General features: G+C 46.3%; 1 protein-coding gene across 1 annotated transcript in view; it reads right to left on the bottom strand.

Annotated features, from left to right (window-relative positions):
- The window catches only part of TAF4B (TATA-box binding protein associated factor 4b), a 160,115-nt gene that overhangs the window by 10,299 nt on the left and 131,489 nt on the right, over positions 1-18,327 (bottom strand). The gene's annotated exons all lie outside the window — the stretch shown is intronic.

Here is an 18,327-nt window from a genome sequence, read left to right as displayed (position 1 = left end):
ATTTTCCTTCACAGTTACATTTGCAATACAAAACCACTTTGGGAACGTTGATATACTATGATGTATTACTTTATGGTTTGCTCAAATGTGGCATAGATGCTTTATAGCCACTGCCTTTCGGTTTCAATTTTTAAAATAATTACTGTGTTAATCTTGCATATTCACTTGGATTTTTGTCTTGTTCCAGTTATAAAACAAAAAACCAAAGTGTTTAAATAACCTCTATTTGGTTCTCTATCTTTGTCCTCTGGGCCAGTTCTTTCATTAGTATCTATAATCTTCTATTTATGATATTTCAATTCCCTTCCATAGAACTAAGATTGCATAGCAAAAAAAAGCTGTATAATAAGTGAAAGAGTTCTGGTAATTCATATTATCCATCTGAAAAAAAATCCAGGAAAATATACCTGCTTAAAGGGATTACAGTTCAGTTTTGATTTTTGTCAATGACAGGAGTCTTTTAAAGCGATGGGTGCTAATAGATATGTTTGTTCAAGGCATGGCTTGATTTTTAGCTTTAAAAAAATCCAAAATTGAAATTGCGAAATAAAAAAGATGAGGATTAAACTTCTACATTAACTTGGTCCTTCAGTATCTGCTTATCTTTCTCACAGTAGTACTGTGTTTGGATGTGTGGCTTAAAGAGAGTTCCATATTAACAACCTGAGCCAATGCAACTCTCAAATACTCTACTGGTTGGCTCAGAGATAACAGTACTGCCAAAAATACTCTTCTGATGCATTACTGATAAATATAAGTTAAAGCCATAAAACTTGCAGCTTTATCAGGCAATATCTACTAAATCCTGGAAGCATGTAAGATAACCTAAATGTAATCTACTTCTTACCAGCTCCTCCAGTGATGGATAGCAAAACAAAAGCAGGACTAATGAAAAATTAATGAAAACAGTTACTTCCATAAGAAAAATGATCTATTTTTTCCCACCTTTGTATTGATTTTAACTGGCCCAGTAATTGGAAGTGTATAATTTTATCCTAAGGTAAAGAGGGCTAGGGAGAGCAAGCATATAATTCTATTCATGTTTGTGACATACTGTCAGGCTAAAAAAAACCCAAGCGCTTTCCCTAGAATGTTAGTCGCCTGTGAATACAGACTTCAACAATGTTTCTTCAACTCAGGCAAACTGCCATGCTGTTTGCCAGATATTGCATGAGCAGTGGACTTTGAGTACTTTGAAGGGAAGTACAAAGAAACAATGTTTAGGAAAAATCAAGTATATTCCATATAACTTCGGTTTTTAACATGTCTGATCCATTCATGTTTGTTTCTGACTGATCTTCCCTTTCGTTGGAGAAACGTTTAAAAAAAGACCTATGTCTCTTTTCTGTGAGCAAATCAGTATTAACACCCAAGAACACTGACAATCTTTGTTTGAACAAGCTAATTGGGTTAAATTGTTCCTTGCACTAGTTTAAATAATGAGATCCACTCACTTCTGTTTTCTTCACACTTTATCACTGATGCATTTAAACACCCTGGCTTTTTGTATAAAGTGAACAGAACGTTGCTGACTTTTTCAAGATACTGTAACATAAATTGATCTGTTCTAATACTTTGCTGTAAGTTGTATATTAAGTTATTTTAAGCCCTCACATTTTTAATGCTAATGTGTCCATCAAGCATAAGAGTGCTGCTAAGATGATATATCAAAGGGACTGGAATATTGTCAGATTTTGATGGAAAATAAGTGTTTTTAGTAAAATGCTTAGGACATGTATCTTTCCCATTCCCCATTCTATGTTGTATAGGCCTCTTAATATCTCCTTTGGGGGGAGAGTGTTACACACCTACCTGAGTCTGTGCTGTAGTCAGGAGGTGAGAAGTGAGATGTTTCTGCACCTACAGGTAGGTGAGTACTACTTTATCTTTTCCCATTTTCTGGAATCCCCCAACCTGTCTGCCCTTTTGGTCACATAATTGACCGCGTTGTTCTCTTCTTTAGTACACAGTGTCAGCCACATCTTCGGCTGAATATTTTCTTTACGATGGCATGACAACAGCTCCAATAAATGACACATTGCCTCTTATAGTGAGTTTCATTAAAAACTGGATATTTACCGCACCTCACTGTTTAGCTTTACTCGATTTACTCTATTTGTATTACAGAAGCACCCAGAAGACCCAATTGTGCTAGGCCCTCTGTAGACAAGAGGTGGCATTCCCTAATCTTAAAATGAAAAGTATTGTGGTAAATGACTCTGGGTGGTAAGGGTCTAGTTTTTAATGATGCCCACTATCTATGAGGTATATCGCTTGGTGATATCTAATCTGTGAAGATCTGAACAAGGAAGTGTCAAGATCACAACATGAACGGTAAAAATTACCCATAAATCGCCATCAGCACAACCTCATGGTAGCAATGATGGATACAGTAGTGTAGACAGGACTTAGGAATTTATACCATTGTGACCCCCAATGCACCAGGACAGTAATACCAGAGCATTGCCTATGCCAATGTGTCTGCCATGGTGCTCAAAGCATGCAAGCCACTTCACGGGCAGTAGATAAGGATAGGGTGACCATACATCCCATTTTGGCCAGGACAGTCCTCTTTTTAAGCTCTGTCCCAGATGTCACCACTTTTTTTGGCAAAACTTGGCATTTGTCCTGTTTTCTCTTGCCTCGAAGGGTTTACAATCTGAATGAAGACACAACACAAGGGTGGGAACATAGTGAGGTTACACAGACACACACTGTACATAAGTGTCTACTTGGTCGTCCGGGTGGATCCAGAGAAGATTCAGTGCCATGTACCATTGTATAGTGCTGTAAAGCAACAGTTTACATGAGCAAATTGTAGTCTGAATCCAGAGCTTGCAACCACTTTAGAGAAATCAGCCACATTTCAAGAGCTGTTTTTAAACAGCAGTATGGAAACGGGCAAGAGAAGACCCACAAAGCCTTACATGAAAAGACTTCAGGGGCCTGCAAGGCACTGAGCATGCTGGCCCTGAGTCACTAAAGCACTTAAGCACATGCCTAACTTTGGAGAATGGGGCAGGCATAGAACATCAGTAGAGTGGGGCTAATTCTAGACTTACATTAAAATTAAGCACATGCTTGAGTACTTTGTTGGATGGGGGGCCAGCATGCCCAGCACACTGCCCCATCCAGTCCTAGCTTTCCATGATCTCTAATCCACCCTGACCTTTAGAGCCAGAGGAGCATGAAGTGCATGTGGGGATATAAATGAGCAATATTATGCAAACAGAAAGGGCCTTAGCTGTCAAAATAACCAGATGCTGATGGAAAGAGTTAAGCACGGTAATAGCATGGACTGAGCACTGAGAATCCCTGACAATTCTGGGGATAGTGTTTTGTATGGACTGAAGTTCGTTGTTGAACAGGAATGGCAAGCCAGCAGCCTGGGAGTGCTAAAGATGTGTGTGAGTATGAAACTTATGGGAGTAAAAGACAGTAATGTACTTTCTCCTTAACTCAGAATAGTGGGAGGAAGCAGAATGACCTAAATCAGGCTTAGGAGTGGGGGTGGGTGCCTGGCATTGAATTCCTTCATTCTTTAAAGAAGGGGGAAAGTAAATGTATGTCTCCTGTTGTGATGAAAGGGACAAGTCAGCCATGTTAAATTTATGTCAGGCAAGAAAGAAGAGACTTCTGGGGAAAGTTGCTCTGTTGCAAATTAAGTTTTGCCTTTTTTTTCCTCCTCTCCTCCCCAAGATTTGTATGTTGCTCTACAGACCGTCTGTATCTTCAGCTTGACCATTACCTCCCTATACTTTGAACAAAGTGTGTAATGGACTTTAAAAGTGACCTGCAAAAGAAATGACTTTTTTTTTTTACTCTTTTTAATATATACTGACTGCCTGACCTTCCCTCCCATATATACCCCCTTAAAAAATGTTTGTTCTGTTTGTGTTTTGGAGCTTTAGAAATATCAGACATACCAAGTCCAGTAACAGCAAAGGAGATTACAGGACTCCTTGGGGAAGCAGAGAACTGCAGGGGAAGACTTCTGAGTCATCATGCAAAAGGATACAGTTGTTGAATCCTTCAGAAAGAGCTTTTTCTCCCAAGTGCTTCTTGGGAATTGGAGTTAAATAGGTGTACACAAAAACAAAGCATTTTAAACAGTCTAAAAATGTGTTACAATCCTTCTGTATGTAAAGGAAAGCCATCAGAAGCATACTTTCAAGCTTCCTTGTCCATTGTAAAGATGCAAAAAGGAACACAAACATGTCTCTTCCTGTACAGTTACCTTTAAACTATTTTGGACATTGCTGCAGCATCAAACTGTCCTGCAGTTTCCCAAAACCGTCCCCACTTTCTTCTCCTTTTCTGCCTTCCTTTCCCATTCTCTGGGGTTTGTTTTTCCTCTAGACAAAGAGACCAGGCTTGGAGCCTTAAGACTTTACAACAATCTTTCATAGTTGCAGATTAGAAACACACAGCCAGGTATCAATACTGAATTTCCTTTGAAAGACTATATTGAAGCTAATACTCCTGGAAGTTTTATGAACTGAAGAACATACAGTAGTTCATAGTTACTTCTCATTACTGAAGAATGAATGATAGAGGACTTAGAAAGCTGACTGGAATCGCTAGTGCCAGAACCTGTTAGAATTAGTATATAGGACCCCAGTTCAGCAAAATACTTAAGCACTTGAGTAGTCCTGACTTCAGTGGGACTATTCATGATGCTAACATTAGGTCCATGTTTATGTACCTTGCTGAGCTGGGACTTAGGTGTCCAGGAGGAAGAGGGGATAGAAGAAATCAGAAAGATTTAGCCAATTGGTTGGTCTTTCTGATTTTTTGTTTGGTTTGGGGGTTTTTTTGTTTGTTTGTTTGTTTGTTGTTTTTAAGTGCTGGTAACATAGGATTAAATATTTATTTTCAATCTCTCCCTACGTAAAAATAACTGCAGATTTAGCATCCTCTTATGCTGTGTTCTCAGTACCCTAATAATCACGCCATGAGCCACATTTTCCCCCTACAAAAATGCAAGTAATCAACACGCCAGCATTCTCAGTTCAATATATATAATTTATTATTGTAAAATATATATAATTGACTTGGCAGTAACAGCTCCACCGCAGTCATAAACCTATTTATGAATCATGAGTAATAGTGGATGTTGATGGAATGTTACTACAGTTAGATGTCATGTTAAATAACTGATGTACAGTAGCGAACCACTACTTTTCCCATTTTCTTTTTTTAATGTAAAGAAAAAAATCTACTTTTCCATTATTTATTGAATGATTTTTATGCACTCATTGCTGTAGCATCTGGGTATATTAAACAGATGAATTCAGCATCACATTATCTAAATTGCCCACCATGGACAAAACAAACAGCTGCCTCATTTCAGCGACCTTACAAATCTAAAAATGTGTGTTTGTGTTTGTTAAACTCCCTGGGATTGAGCCCCTGCAATGGGTGCTGGGCAAACATTATACTGGACAAAGTGGGAAGCAAAGAAGACCGTAGTAACCCCAAGCCCGTAGGTATTCACACCCTACACAGTGTTGTAATACTCCTTGTACAAAATATGCCTTGTGAGGTATCATTTGAAAACAAATAACTTGCTGATCATTCATATTCTTGCGTGAGGTATGTATGCAGTGTGTATGAAGTTATGGATATATGCTAAAATTACAGCTAAAGTGTGCTTAGCCCGGGCATATCGGGGGAGTTTGGTAAACAGGTCTGCACTAGACAAAGGAATGTGGGTTAACTTCAGTTTACATATAAGCAGTAAACAGGACCATCAAGACACAGAGGGTGGAGATTGCTAAAATGCAAATGTTCCGTTTCCTGCAAATACCAATGGGGGGAAGGGAACAGCTTCCTTCACCTCCACACTCCATGTTGGCTTCCCTACAGCTTGAATGAACTGTACTTAGAGGGGTAACCTAGAATCCACCTCAAAGGTTCACTGGACTATAAAAGAAAGGGGCAGAAAACCCCAAGTTCTCTGTCTCTCACTTAAGAAGACAAAGGAACCAGCACTTTTGGGCTTCTGGAGGAGATCCTGACTGGAGGCAGCCACTATCTTGCTGGAAGACTGTGAGTGAGAAATACCTTGCTAGATTGTTTTAATCTTTTAGAGGCAAATTTTCACTTTTATTTGCTTGTAACCATTTTAACTTTATCTCTTAAACTTGCTTAAAATCCTCTCTTCTTTTGTTAACAATACTGGTTTTACTTTTAATCTAAGCCAACAGTGCTATATTTGAATTCAAATGTTAGTTGACTCCAGTTAATGCAGCAAACTGGTGGGTTTTGTCTCTTTAAAGAAGCAAATGGATCATCTTCTTCTTCTGAACGTTGCAGGAGGGTATTGGACACTGCAGAGCACATGAGTTTGGGAAAGTTCGGGACTGAGGGGGAGTTGGGATCAGGGCTGGACAGCATACAGAACAGAGTGTATGCTGGCTACTGGCTGTGTGCATGTCCCAGGCAAGGATCCACGAATAGCAGAAGAATTTGGGGGCACGCAGGGTTATAAGACAAGCAGCAACACAATCTGACTGGTTTGAATTGCACCCCAGAATGTGACCCAGTATTGCTCTCTTTGGAGACTCTGGTAACAGACAAAGGCCAAACTTTTCAAACTTGGGGGCATAAATTTAGGGTCCTAAATCCATATGTAGGAACCTAACCCTAAAGCAGGCTCAAGGGGTGCTGCGCACCCTCCATTCCCATTGAACTGAATGAGAACGGCAGGGGCTTAGCGCCTCTGGAAAAGCTGGCTCTCCTTTTTTTGAAGGCTTCCTCTTGCTATTGCTGCTGCTCTACCCCGGCAGGAAGCCTGGGAGCCCCAGAAACTTCTCAGCAAGCACCAGCTTTTCCTTCTGTTCCCACTTCCGAATATTCTTCATGTTGCACCCTCCCAGCTCCTGTCACGCATGAGGAGAGTTCTCCCTCTGCTTTTGGCAAAGGAAGGGCAGCTGCATTCCCCCTCCACCCCATGTTCCTTACTCTGACTCCCACTCCCCTCCAAGGCATTCAACATGCTACTGTTAAAATAACTGTCCACTGTGCTCCTCAATCGCCTTCACTGGCTCCCTGTCTCTTTTGCATGATGTTCAAACTCCTCACCCTGCTTTCTAAGGCCCTGCCCTTGCTCATATTTCCTATCGCTCCTCACCCTCTGTGCTTGGCGCACTCTCCACACATTGTTCCTCTATTTGGCTCCTCCCACACTCACCTGGGAGCCTTTCTTGCGCCTCTCCCTCCTACAGGAATTACATCCCTCTTCCATTCTCCTTCAAATCCCTCCTGAAACTCCACTTCTTCAATAGCTTGCTTGCTATTTTTTGCCATTTGTCTCATCTCTCTCTTCTAATCCTGTACAATTGGACAATTTTCTTCCTAGATCTTTAACATAATCCTATTATGTTAATCCTTGTGCCATCTTGCTTACCTCTTGCCTTTGTCTATTATCATGGTTTAGTGTTCACCAACTGAGAACTCCACTCTACTCCTGTGGATAATTGATTTGAGTGGGAGCAGGATCTGGCTCTTAGACTGTAAAGACCAACATTTTCAACTTGTGTGGCTAAAATTAGGCTTCTAACTCTTGATTTTCCAAAGGTATCGAGCACCTACAGCTCCCATTGACTTCAAGAGGTTTGTGGGTGTTCACCATTTTTTGGAAATCAGGCCACATGTATGTAGGTACCAAAATATGGATTTAGGTGCCTAACTGTAGGTGTCCTGGTCTGGAAATGTTGATCTAACCTTTCAGAGAAGGGGCTGTATCTTTTGTCAGTCTTTGTAAATGCCGTGCCAAATTACTGTGCTATATTTATGTTCAACAGTAAGAGATTGGGGAGGAGGTAAGAAATATATTTCCCCAACTTCTTCTAGGAGCTCAGTTGCCCCAGGAAAGGCTGTCTCTACCAACCCAGTCACTCACTCAGATGCTGCCTGAGTGTTGTGCTGTCCCTAACAGTTTTCTGCCAGTGCTGCTCCTTTTAATCCCAGGCCAGATCTCCAAACTTTTGCTGGCACAGCTAGGTCAGTCAGGGTTGTAATGAGACATGAGTTGTGACCAACATAGCTGGGCCCACAAAAGTCCCTGGTATGATGCAGCTATAGCAGCAAAACTTCACTTTTATCCATCCCCATACAGCTTATTTTCCTTATGGCAATAAGTTCTACTGCCCAAAGCTCACCTTCATCAGGGTTGCTGTGTCCCCGGGAAGAGCATAGTGTGCTAGTACAGCTGTACAGGCAAAGCCTTCTCAGTGTAGACCTGGCACCCGTCTGTCATGATTGTTTATAAGCTTGTTAGAGGAAGAGCAGAGCAATTCCTCACACTAGTCTATGATATGCCATTATTTGTAGGTTTTTTTTCCTTCAAACAGTCACAAAAAATGCCGGTAAAACAATCCAAAATGCTCTCAAAGGGGAAAGTTGCAGTTGTGATACACAGCTATGGGCCAGGATGCACGGCATCCTCAAACTACGGGGGAAGTTGTAGCTAAGCTAGGCTTTAAACCCTTTCTCTTCCTACAAAACGTCCCACAAGAAAAAGCCCTCTATTTCCAGGCTATCTTGAAAATTGCTGTCAATGCAGTATTGACTGCTTTTGGAGTTCCCCTGCATCTGTGTTTCTGTGTGATGTGAGCTAGAAACTCTTCCCATTCGTTTATTTCAATGTAAATATTGTTTTGTTGAGAAACAAAGGGATTGAAAAAGGGAGGTAATGGGAAAATACAGTGTGGGATGATAAATCTGGGACAGAAAAGAACACACCAATTACGGCGGCTTGCACACACATCTGCTAGATGAAACCAGTTTTACTGGCAGTTGCCCAAGGACAAACACCATAGGGCTGTTGACTTCATGTTGCCCTTTGGTGATGTGCCCAGGTAAGTCAGACTTTTTAAATGGGTGCCTGGCATCAAGAGAAAAAAGACTCTACTCTAATGCCAGCTTCATATCCTTGTGTTCTTTTCACATCAATTAAACATGCCTCTGTCTTGTTCTGCCTGCCAGAGCATGGGTTGTATTCGCTTTCCTTCCATAACTCCTTAGATTGCTTTGCCGTAGCTTTTACAACAGCAAAAGTTGGCATTTGCCTCCAGGGTGGCAGGGAGCGAGAGAAACCATTTCACTTTCATGATGTTTTTCCCCCCTGTGCCTCTGCACAGAGAAGAAAAGGTATTTGATGAGTTGGTTGTCTTGTAGAGGTGATGTGCAGGGCCAGTGCTATTGTTAATTTGCAGTGTTTCAACAGCATTGGCTTTTTCCATAGGATTTAAATTGAAGGGAAGCATTGCTGGGGTTATATAGCGCTGAAGATCTGAACTATATTTGGCGTTCTTGTCTGTCTTTTTTTTTTTAAATTACATTAGCTTCTCTTTTTTTTTTTTTAAATCAGCAAGACCCAGTGAAGCAGGCTTTATAGCGCAATAATTGTGTATGTTTTGGTTATAAATATCCTGAGGCAAAGTTAAGATTATTTCATTCAACCATCAAAGTAACACACCTGCTTCTGCTTCAACAAGGAATGTGGAAGGAACATTTTCTTGCATAATAGCTCATCAATGAGTAGTAAGAGGCCTCGGTTCTAATAAATGCTGCATACATTTTATTGCAACATAGGCTGATGACTTTGGTAAAGCAGATACCATCTGACTGAGACATGAAGACACACATGGTTAGGTATTATTTAGGGAGCCCCACCAAGGCGTTTGGTGCTTAGCAACCCACATAGGAAGACAAAGTCCCTTGCCCATTACATTGCAAATTCCTTGGCCATTTTAAGATGCATTTTTAAAATGGAGCTAACCTTTCCCCCAAAGAGCCAGCTGGTCATTACCTTTCTTGAAGGGAAAAAAAAATCAATTCTTGTTACGCTGATAATTTGCACAATTAAAGCAAGGACATTTATTCCATCCCAAGCTTTGGCCTGGATTTTTCCAAGGGTCTAGTGATTTGTGAGCGCCTCTGGTTTCTGGGTGCCCAGCTTGATGCAACTTAAAGGGGCTTGCCTGTCCAAGGGCAGGTGCCCAACACTTTCTGAAAAATCAGGCCTCCTGGTGTCTCATATTGGGCACCCAACAGCACTTCTGCATAGTTAGGGCTTTACCGCTAGCTCAATATTTCATATACTCGGAATGGCGAACACCTTCACTACTTCAGGAAATGTAACTCTTCCAGGTGGTAGATAGCTGGCTTGCAGTGGTACCTGCTTGAGCTTTTCAAACAGGCTGCAAAGCTGGCGGGCTGCTCTCTCTCTACTGCTCCTGATGCACTGATCTGAGCCTTCAGTGGCATGTTTTCTTTCTGAGAACTTCAGTACCATTATTTTTTTTAAATAGATACAAGGATTAGAAATTAAACACTCTTGACTGTACAACGTGAAAACCCAGCTTGGCTCTTTCAGGTAGGTGTGCATTGGGCACTACTATACCAATTCCTCCTTACGAGCTCTATCTTGTATTCCTTGCGAGGCAAAACTCCTATGGGAAGGTTTGCCTGTATAAAGGGTACAGGTCAAGTGTAACTATGCCTGGAGGTGACAGCAATTTGGGGCAGGTCTGTTGTAGCTCCAAAATCAAAGTTTGCAGCCTGTGATTCTTAGGAATCCCTCCAACAATCACTGTCCCTAAAAGATGGGCTGGCTGGGGAGGCTCACCCCCCACCCCCGCCCCTTCCACCTGAGGCCCCGCCCCTTCTGCGGCCCTGGAGCTGGGCCCCCATACCAGTAAGTTTTCTGTACACAAAGGTGCACAGCCTTTGGCCCTTGAGAAGACAGTGGAGTTGTGGCCTGAATAATTCTGCATTCCAGCCACAGTCCTGTAAGACTGCTGCCAGGTCTCCTTAACTACAGTTGGACCCAAGATCAGAAGAGGACCTCTGTTCAATGGAATGCCTAAAGGTTCATCAGACACAAGCATGGGCTGTTCTGCCTGTGTCCAGTAGAGGCTGGCAGACCCAAGGCAGCCCAGGCAACTGTGCATGTTGCAATTGTTCATGATATCTGCCAAAATACAGCTTACCTCTTAGGGCGCTGCAAGAACCTGGCATCAAAGCTCAAGCCTATTAGAGACTGAATGCTGTGAAAGGAAACATGTTGGAGGTGCCCACAAGGGAGTGGTTTAAGGAATTTTACACTCTGCCTCTCCTGTGGAGCAGCACCCCCTGGCTATCTGGCACACACACACACTGGCTTCATCTCAGATCTGGATGCAGGGGCAGAGAGGAACTGTAACCATAATGCTTGATATTTCTTACAATTAACACTGGGAGCTGCTGGCAGAGATGAGATTCTCCATGAGCAGCCTTTAACTTGGGCACTTACTCCCTACCCTTGACCTCCAGGCCATGCTGCAAAATCCATCTGTTCGAACCAGCTCCTGGGGAGAGGGGAGAACAGCCAAGCCTGCTGTGCAGTAGGATAAGGAGCAGTATCCTGTCTCCTCCCCCAGCCCCCTTTGGCTCAGTAAGGGAGCTAGGGCAAAACTGCTGCCTTTTTATAACACAACCTTAGTCCTTATATAGGGCTGTCGATTAATCGCAGTTAACTCATGCGATTAACTCAAAAAAAGTAATTGTGATTAATCACAGTTTTAATCGCACTGTTTAATACATTTCAATTGGTATTCTATTGTTTAATATTTTGGATGCTTTCCTACATTTTCAAATATATTGCTTTCAATTACAACACAGAACACAAAGCATCAGGGGTGAAAGTAGGCCGGTACGGCATACCAGTAAGAAGTGGCCGCCAGTACCAGCGGTTTAACGTCGCTGCCCCTCTTCCCTCCCATGCCCCCGTTGGCAGCCCCCCTAACAGCAGGGCCGCCAATGGGGGAGGGGTGGGGAGAGGGTAAAAGGGGCAGTTGCCCTGGGGCCTGGCGATTTAAAAGGGCCCGGGGCTCCCAGCCACTGCTATCGCTGCAGCAGACAGAGCCCCACGCTATTTTAAATCGTTGCCAGAGCCCCAGGCGGCACGTGCCAGGCAGCGCGGATGGGCTGGCTGGGGGAGGCTCACCCCCGGCCCCGCCCCTTCCGCGGCCCCGGAGCTGGGCCCCCGTAACAGTAAGTTTTCTGTGTTACTTTCACTCCTACAAAGTGTACACTGCTTTGCATTCTCTGGCCTGCGCTCATCCTATGGTGGAGCACCCACAGGGATATATACTCAAAGAAGACCCCTCCTTAAGAAACTGTAAGACCTGGCAAGTCTGCTTGTGGCCCTGCAACCGCCTACATATTAATTTTTACATTTATTACTGCAGTTGGCTCCCCCTTCCCAGTCAGCTGGGGTGGGGGTGGTTTGAGAAACAGGCTGGGCTCCTGTAGGGGGCGTTCCCGCCTGCCACCAATTCCAAAGGAGGAATGTGCTGCTGGGTGAGCATTCTGGCTGTTATAGAGTTTGTTAGATTTTTAAAGACTGGGGGTTAAGGATTCCTTCACATCCCCCAATGTTACAACACAGCCTCGCTGATTCCAGCGAGATGGGCACTAGAGAACACCAAAGGTCACTCAAGTTACTATAATATGTTTTGTCCTTATGGGTGCTCCACCTCCTGCCCCTTGCCTGTGAAGACTCTGCGTTGCAGCTGAGAAGGAGCTGAAGGGCAATCCCTCGTTTAAAGACACGAGGCTGTGGCCACTGCATTATATTCCCCAGTCAAGAGTGTATGGGCACTCATGTATTCCACAGGGGGGCACCCATAGGGACAAAACACATCTAAGAACTCAAGTCACTGTAAGGTCAGTAAAAGACAGTTACCTTTTTTCGTAACTGTGTTTTGAGATGGGTTGCTCATGTCCACTCCATTGTAGGTATGTGTACTCGTCACATGCACTGATGCCGGAAGTTTTTCCCTCAGTGGTATCCATAGGGGACTGGCTCTGGCACCCTCTGCAGTGGTGCGTGTATGCCGTGTTATAAGGGACGCCGCCAGCTCCCCCCACCCTCAGTTCCTTCTTGCCAGAAACTCTGATAGTGGGGAAGGAGGGTCGGTCACGGAATGAACATAAACAACACATCTCGAAGAACACCAGTTATGGAAAAAGGTAATTGTCTTTTCTTCTTTGAGTGCTTCCTCATGTCCATGCCATTGTAGGTGACTCCCAAGCAGTACCACCGGAGGTGAATAGGAGTTCATGGACATGTCGATTGCAACACAGCTCTGCCAAATCCAGTGTCATCTCTGGCTTGCTTGGGGATGGCATAATGCATTGTGAACGTGTATACCGAGGACCACATCATGGCCCTGCAGATGTCCTGGATAGGGGCATGTGCTAGGAAAGCTGCCAAGGATGCTTGATCCCTGGTCAAGTGGGCCTTCACTATAGGTGGTGGCTCTGTGCAAGCCAGCTCATAACAGGTCCAGATGCAGGTGGTGATCCAATTGGAGATCCTCTGTGAGGACGCCAGGAGGCCCTTCATCCTGTCCGCTGTCACGATAAAGAGCTGGGTTGACCTGTGGAAGGCTTTGGTGCGCTCCAGGTTGAACACCAGGATGCGCCGAACGTCCAAAGTGTGTAGCTGCCTCTCCTCATTGGTGGAGTGCAGCTTCGGACAGAACACTGGGAGGAAGATATTCTGGTTGACATGAAAAGGGCACACGACCATAGGCAGGAAAGCCAGAGGAGGTCGCAGCTGGACCTTGTCCTTGTAGAATACTCTATACGGCGGCTCCGACGTGAGGGCCTTAGTCTCGGATACACGCCTCGCCGAGGTAATGGCTACAAGAAAGCAATTTTCCATGACAGATGGGAAAGGAAACAAGAAGCCATAGGTTCAAAGGGCAGGCCCCTGAGCCTAAAGAGGACCAGGTTGAGGTCCCATTGGAGAAATAGGGTCCCGGACTGGCGGGAAGAGTCTTTCAAGGCCCTTTAGGAACCTCATCGACATCTCACGTGAGAACACCAAGTGAACGCGCAGGTGGAAGGCCAATATGGCTGCCAAGTGCACCTTGATGGAAGAAAGAGCGAGGCCCTGGTGCTTTAGGTGGAGCAGGTAATCCAGGATGGACTACAGAGACGACCGGGTCGGAGAGATGCTACGCTCTGACGCTTAGCAGGAGAAACACTTCCACTTTGCCAGGTAAGTCACTCTGGTGGAGGGCTTTCTGCTTTCCCAGTGAACCTGCTGTACCTGACTAGAGCAAGCCTGTTCCTCTGGGTTCAGCCATGCAGCAGCAGCCAAATTGTGAGGTGAAGAGAGGGAAGGTTCGGGTGCAGGAGCCGACTACGGTCCTGCGAGAGCAGGTCTGGGTGACTGAGCAGTGGCCAGGGAGCAACCACGGCCAGATCCATGAGCATGCCAAACCAATGCTGGTGAAGCCATGCCAGGGTGATCATAATGACTCGCGCCTTGTTCCTCTTGATTTTTGATAGGACTCTGCTGATAAGTGTACATTAGATCCCCCGCTCATGACAGGAGAAAGGCATCGGAGAGGGCACCCCTGCTGAGGCCCTGGAGTAAGCAGAACTGATGACACTCCCTGTTCTGTCTGGTGGCGAACAGGTCCACTCGGGGAGCCCCCCCACTTCTGGAAGAGCGCCCAGACAACCTCCGAGTGGAGCGACCACTCGTGGTGAAAGAAGGACCTGCTGAGGCAATCCGCCAGCGTGTTCCGGATGCTGTGGAGATGTGAAGCTTCCAGGTGTATCACATGCTGGATACAAAAGTCCCACAGGCGGAGTGCTTCCTGACAGACAGCCGATGAACATGCTTGCCTGTTGACATAGAATATTGAGGCCATATTGTCTGTCAACACCTGCACTACTTGACCGGACAATTGTGGCAGAAAGATCCGGCAGGCTAGGCAGATGACCCTGAGCTCCCTGATGTTTATATGTAATGCCAGCTCCTCTGGAGAACATGTCCCCTGAGTCTGCAGCGTACCGACATGTGCTACCCAACCGAAGTTGGAGGCATCCGATATCAGGGAGACTGTTGGCCATGGACTCTCGAACAGCACTCCTTCCAGCACCAACCTTGGGTCAGTAAGTACCTTCAGCGGGATTGTGATGACCATGTCCAGGTGATCCCTGGATGTGGAATAGACTGTCACTAGCCACAATTGGAAGGGCCGCAGTCGAAGCCTTGCATGGTGGATGACGTAAGTGCATGCTGCCATGTGACTCAACAGTCTGAGGTAGACCTGGGCTGTAGTGAGTGGATGTGCGGAGACGCTGGCAATGAGATCTGACATCGTCCTGAATCTGTCCTGTAGTAGAAATGCCCTGGCTCGGGTAGAGTCGGTACCGCTCCGATAAACTCTATCCTTTGGACCAGGATTAACACTGATTTTTGTAAATTTATCAATGGACCCAGGGTGTGACACGTGGCTTGCAGCACGGTGATGCTGTGCTGGACTTGGGTCCTGAAGCAGACTTGATGAGCCAGTCATCGAGGTACGGGTAAATCTGGATACCCTGACGTCTGAAGTAAGCTGCCACCACTGATGTGCACTTGGTAAACACCCTTGGAGCTGTTGTTAGGCCAAAAGGGAGCACTGCAAACTAGTAGTGGGCGGTCCCCACCATAAAGCGCAGGAAACGCCTGTGTCCGTGGAATATTGATATATGAAAGTAAGCATCCTTCAAACCATGGGTGGCATACCAGTCTCCCGAATCCAGGGAAGGAATGATGGAGGCCAGTGAGACCATGCGAAACTTCAACTTCTTGAGATATCTGTTGAGGCCTCTCAGGTCTAGGATGGGCCGCAGACCCCCCCTTGGCTTCTGGGATTAAAAAATAGTGGGAGTAAAACTCTTTGCCCGTTACATGCAGCAGGAATTCTTCCACGGAATTCTGCACCTGCAGAAGGCGCTGCACCTCCTGTGCTAGCAGATGCTTGTGAGAAGGGTCCCTGAAGATGAACAGGGAGGGGGATTGGGGGGGATAGAAATAAACTGGGGGGGTATATTCCCCTGCTACTGTGCTGAGGACCCACCAGTCCGATGTTATAGAGGCCCAGGCAGGAAGGAAGGGGGACAGGCAGTTGGAAAAACACAGGGTAGCAGGATCCAGGCTGGAAGGTTACCCTCGAGCGCATCCTCAGAATGTCCGCTTACCACTCTGTTGGCTATGGGTGGAGCTGGAATGAGCAGAGGATGCCGGCTGGTGACCTTGCTGGCACTTATACCTCTTGCCCCTCTTACGAAGGGCTCTGAACAAGGTTGGCTTCCAAACCTCTGGGTCTGTTGCAGCTTAAATCGCGTCCTCACTGGTCCTTAGGTGTACAGGCCCAGAGTGTGCAGGGTTGCCCTGGAGTCTTTCAGACCATGCAGTTTTGTGTATGTCTGCTCAGAAAACAGCACCAGGCTATCAAATGGGAGGTCCTGGATGGACTGCTGAACCTCCGTTGAAAGGTCCGATGACTGTAACCAAGATGCCCGCCTCATGGAGATGGCCGAGATTTGGGCCGCAGAGTCTGCTGCATCTGCGGCTGCTTGGAGGGCTGCCCTTGCGACTGCTTTGCCCTCCTCAAGTATAGCCAAGAATTCCTTCTTGGGCTCCTCTGGCAACAAGTCTGAGAACTTGGCGATGGACTGCCAGATGTTAAAGTCACAGTGACCACACAAGGCGTGGTGGTTGGCCACTCGCAGTTGGAGGCTGGAAGTTGAATAAACTTTTCTCCCAAAGAGATCGAGCCTCTTTGTTTTTGTGTGTCGCACCTGGTTGGCCCTGTCTGTAATGCTCATTGACTGCAGACGCCAACACAGAACTTGGGGCAGGATGCATGTACGAATATTCATGCCCCTTAGTGGGGACATAGCATTTATGCTCTGCCCACTTGAAGATGATGGCATCTGCCACAGATTTTGTGATCAATGCCACCCTGGCTGGGGCTGCCGAGCTCAAAACATCAAAGAGGAAGTCCAAGGGCTCCATCAACTCCTCAGCCTTCAGCATCGAGTTTGAGGTGACCCTCTTTAAGAGCTCTTGGTGAGCCTTGGCATCATCCTGGGAGACTGGATGATAGAACCCAGTTACCTCCCTCATCATCATCTCCTGATGAGGTGATATCAGCAGGTCTGTCACCTCTGCTGCCTCCATGATGGTAGCCTCAGTCGAGGCTGGGGGACCCTGAGCAGCCCGCTCTACTCTCTACTACCCTACTCCTGCGTCCGATTCAGGGGGCAGGTGGGAAGCCGTCGCCGACCGCTTGTCAGATGCTCCCAAGGCTGAACTATGTCCCTGTGATGGCCGGGGAAACACCCAGTGGTTCCAGCGATGCCATGCGGCTGGCTGCTGGCCACTGGCCCTGAGGCCATGCTACCTCCTATAGTCCTGCGGGCAATACCGGTTCCCCAGTGCTCACCGTCGGAGCCTGAGGAGGGGGATACTTGTCTGGGGGACCAGGCTGGTGCTGAGGCCTTCTGCCCACCCTGGTTGCTCCCTGCACCAAAGCTGTGGGGACAGGTGCTGTTCTTCTGCGGGTCTGCACCCACCAACTGGTGATTGTCACCCTGAGCCCAAGGACTGTTGCCTGGAGTCCGGGAACTGATACTGGGAACTCTGGCTGGTAGGCCAACCTGTGTCCAGGGTCTGGTAGCTCTGCGCAAGCCAGCTGTGTCGGGGCACTCCCTGAGGTGAGAAGTGGTGCCACAATGATGGGGACCATTGGTTGGGGAACCTTGATTACCCCTTGATTGGGGAACCTCCATAGCCAGCATGGGTGGTATTGGTAAAGACAAAATATCCTTTGTGGCCTGAAAGGCCTCCGGTGTGGATGGCACCATCAGGTGTTGGGTGCCTCTGCCATTTCCTGGGGTGGTGGGCGGGTCTTGGAGTGGGCTAGCCTGCTCAACAGAAGCTGGGGCCTGACCTCTGTCAGGAGCGGAAGATCTACCCCTCCTGGGCCTTTGCTCTCCTCCGGTCCTCCCCTTCTCTTTGTGGGACGTAGAAGAACATCCCCTCCCGGCCTTTCTTTGCTTTCCAGCTGGTACCAGGGATGGGGATCGATGCCGGACCGAGGCCAGTGCCGGCGGCACACTCCACACTGAGGCCATGGTGCTGGGGGTGGAGTCTGATCTGGACAGCTCTGGGGCTGATGTAAGTGCCAACTCCATAAGGAGTGCTCGGAGGCAAATGTACCACTCCTTTTTGGTTTGCGGTTTGAAACGTTTACAGATGCAACATAGATCGCTAATGTGGGTTTCCCCCAAGCACTTTAAGCAGCTACTGTGGGGGTTGCGGACTGGCATGGGCTTCTTGCACCAGTCACAAGGTTTGAAGCGTGGGGATCAGGGCATGCCCCATCCCTAGTCTAAGTCCCGTCCAGGACTACCACGAATACTAAACTACACTAAGAGAACTAACAACTATAAACAGCAAAGTTCGCAATTAGCAGTTGAGAA

Source organism: Chrysemys picta, chromosome 2, assembly GCF_011386835.1.
Source record: "Chrysemys picta bellii isolate R12L10 chromosome 2, ASM1138683v2, whole genome shotgun sequence".
NCBI lineage: Eukaryota > Metazoa > Chordata > Testudines > Emydidae > Chrysemys > Chrysemys picta.
Note: the sequence above shows the minus strand (reverse complement) of the source record. Positions and strands in the feature narration are given on the sequence as shown.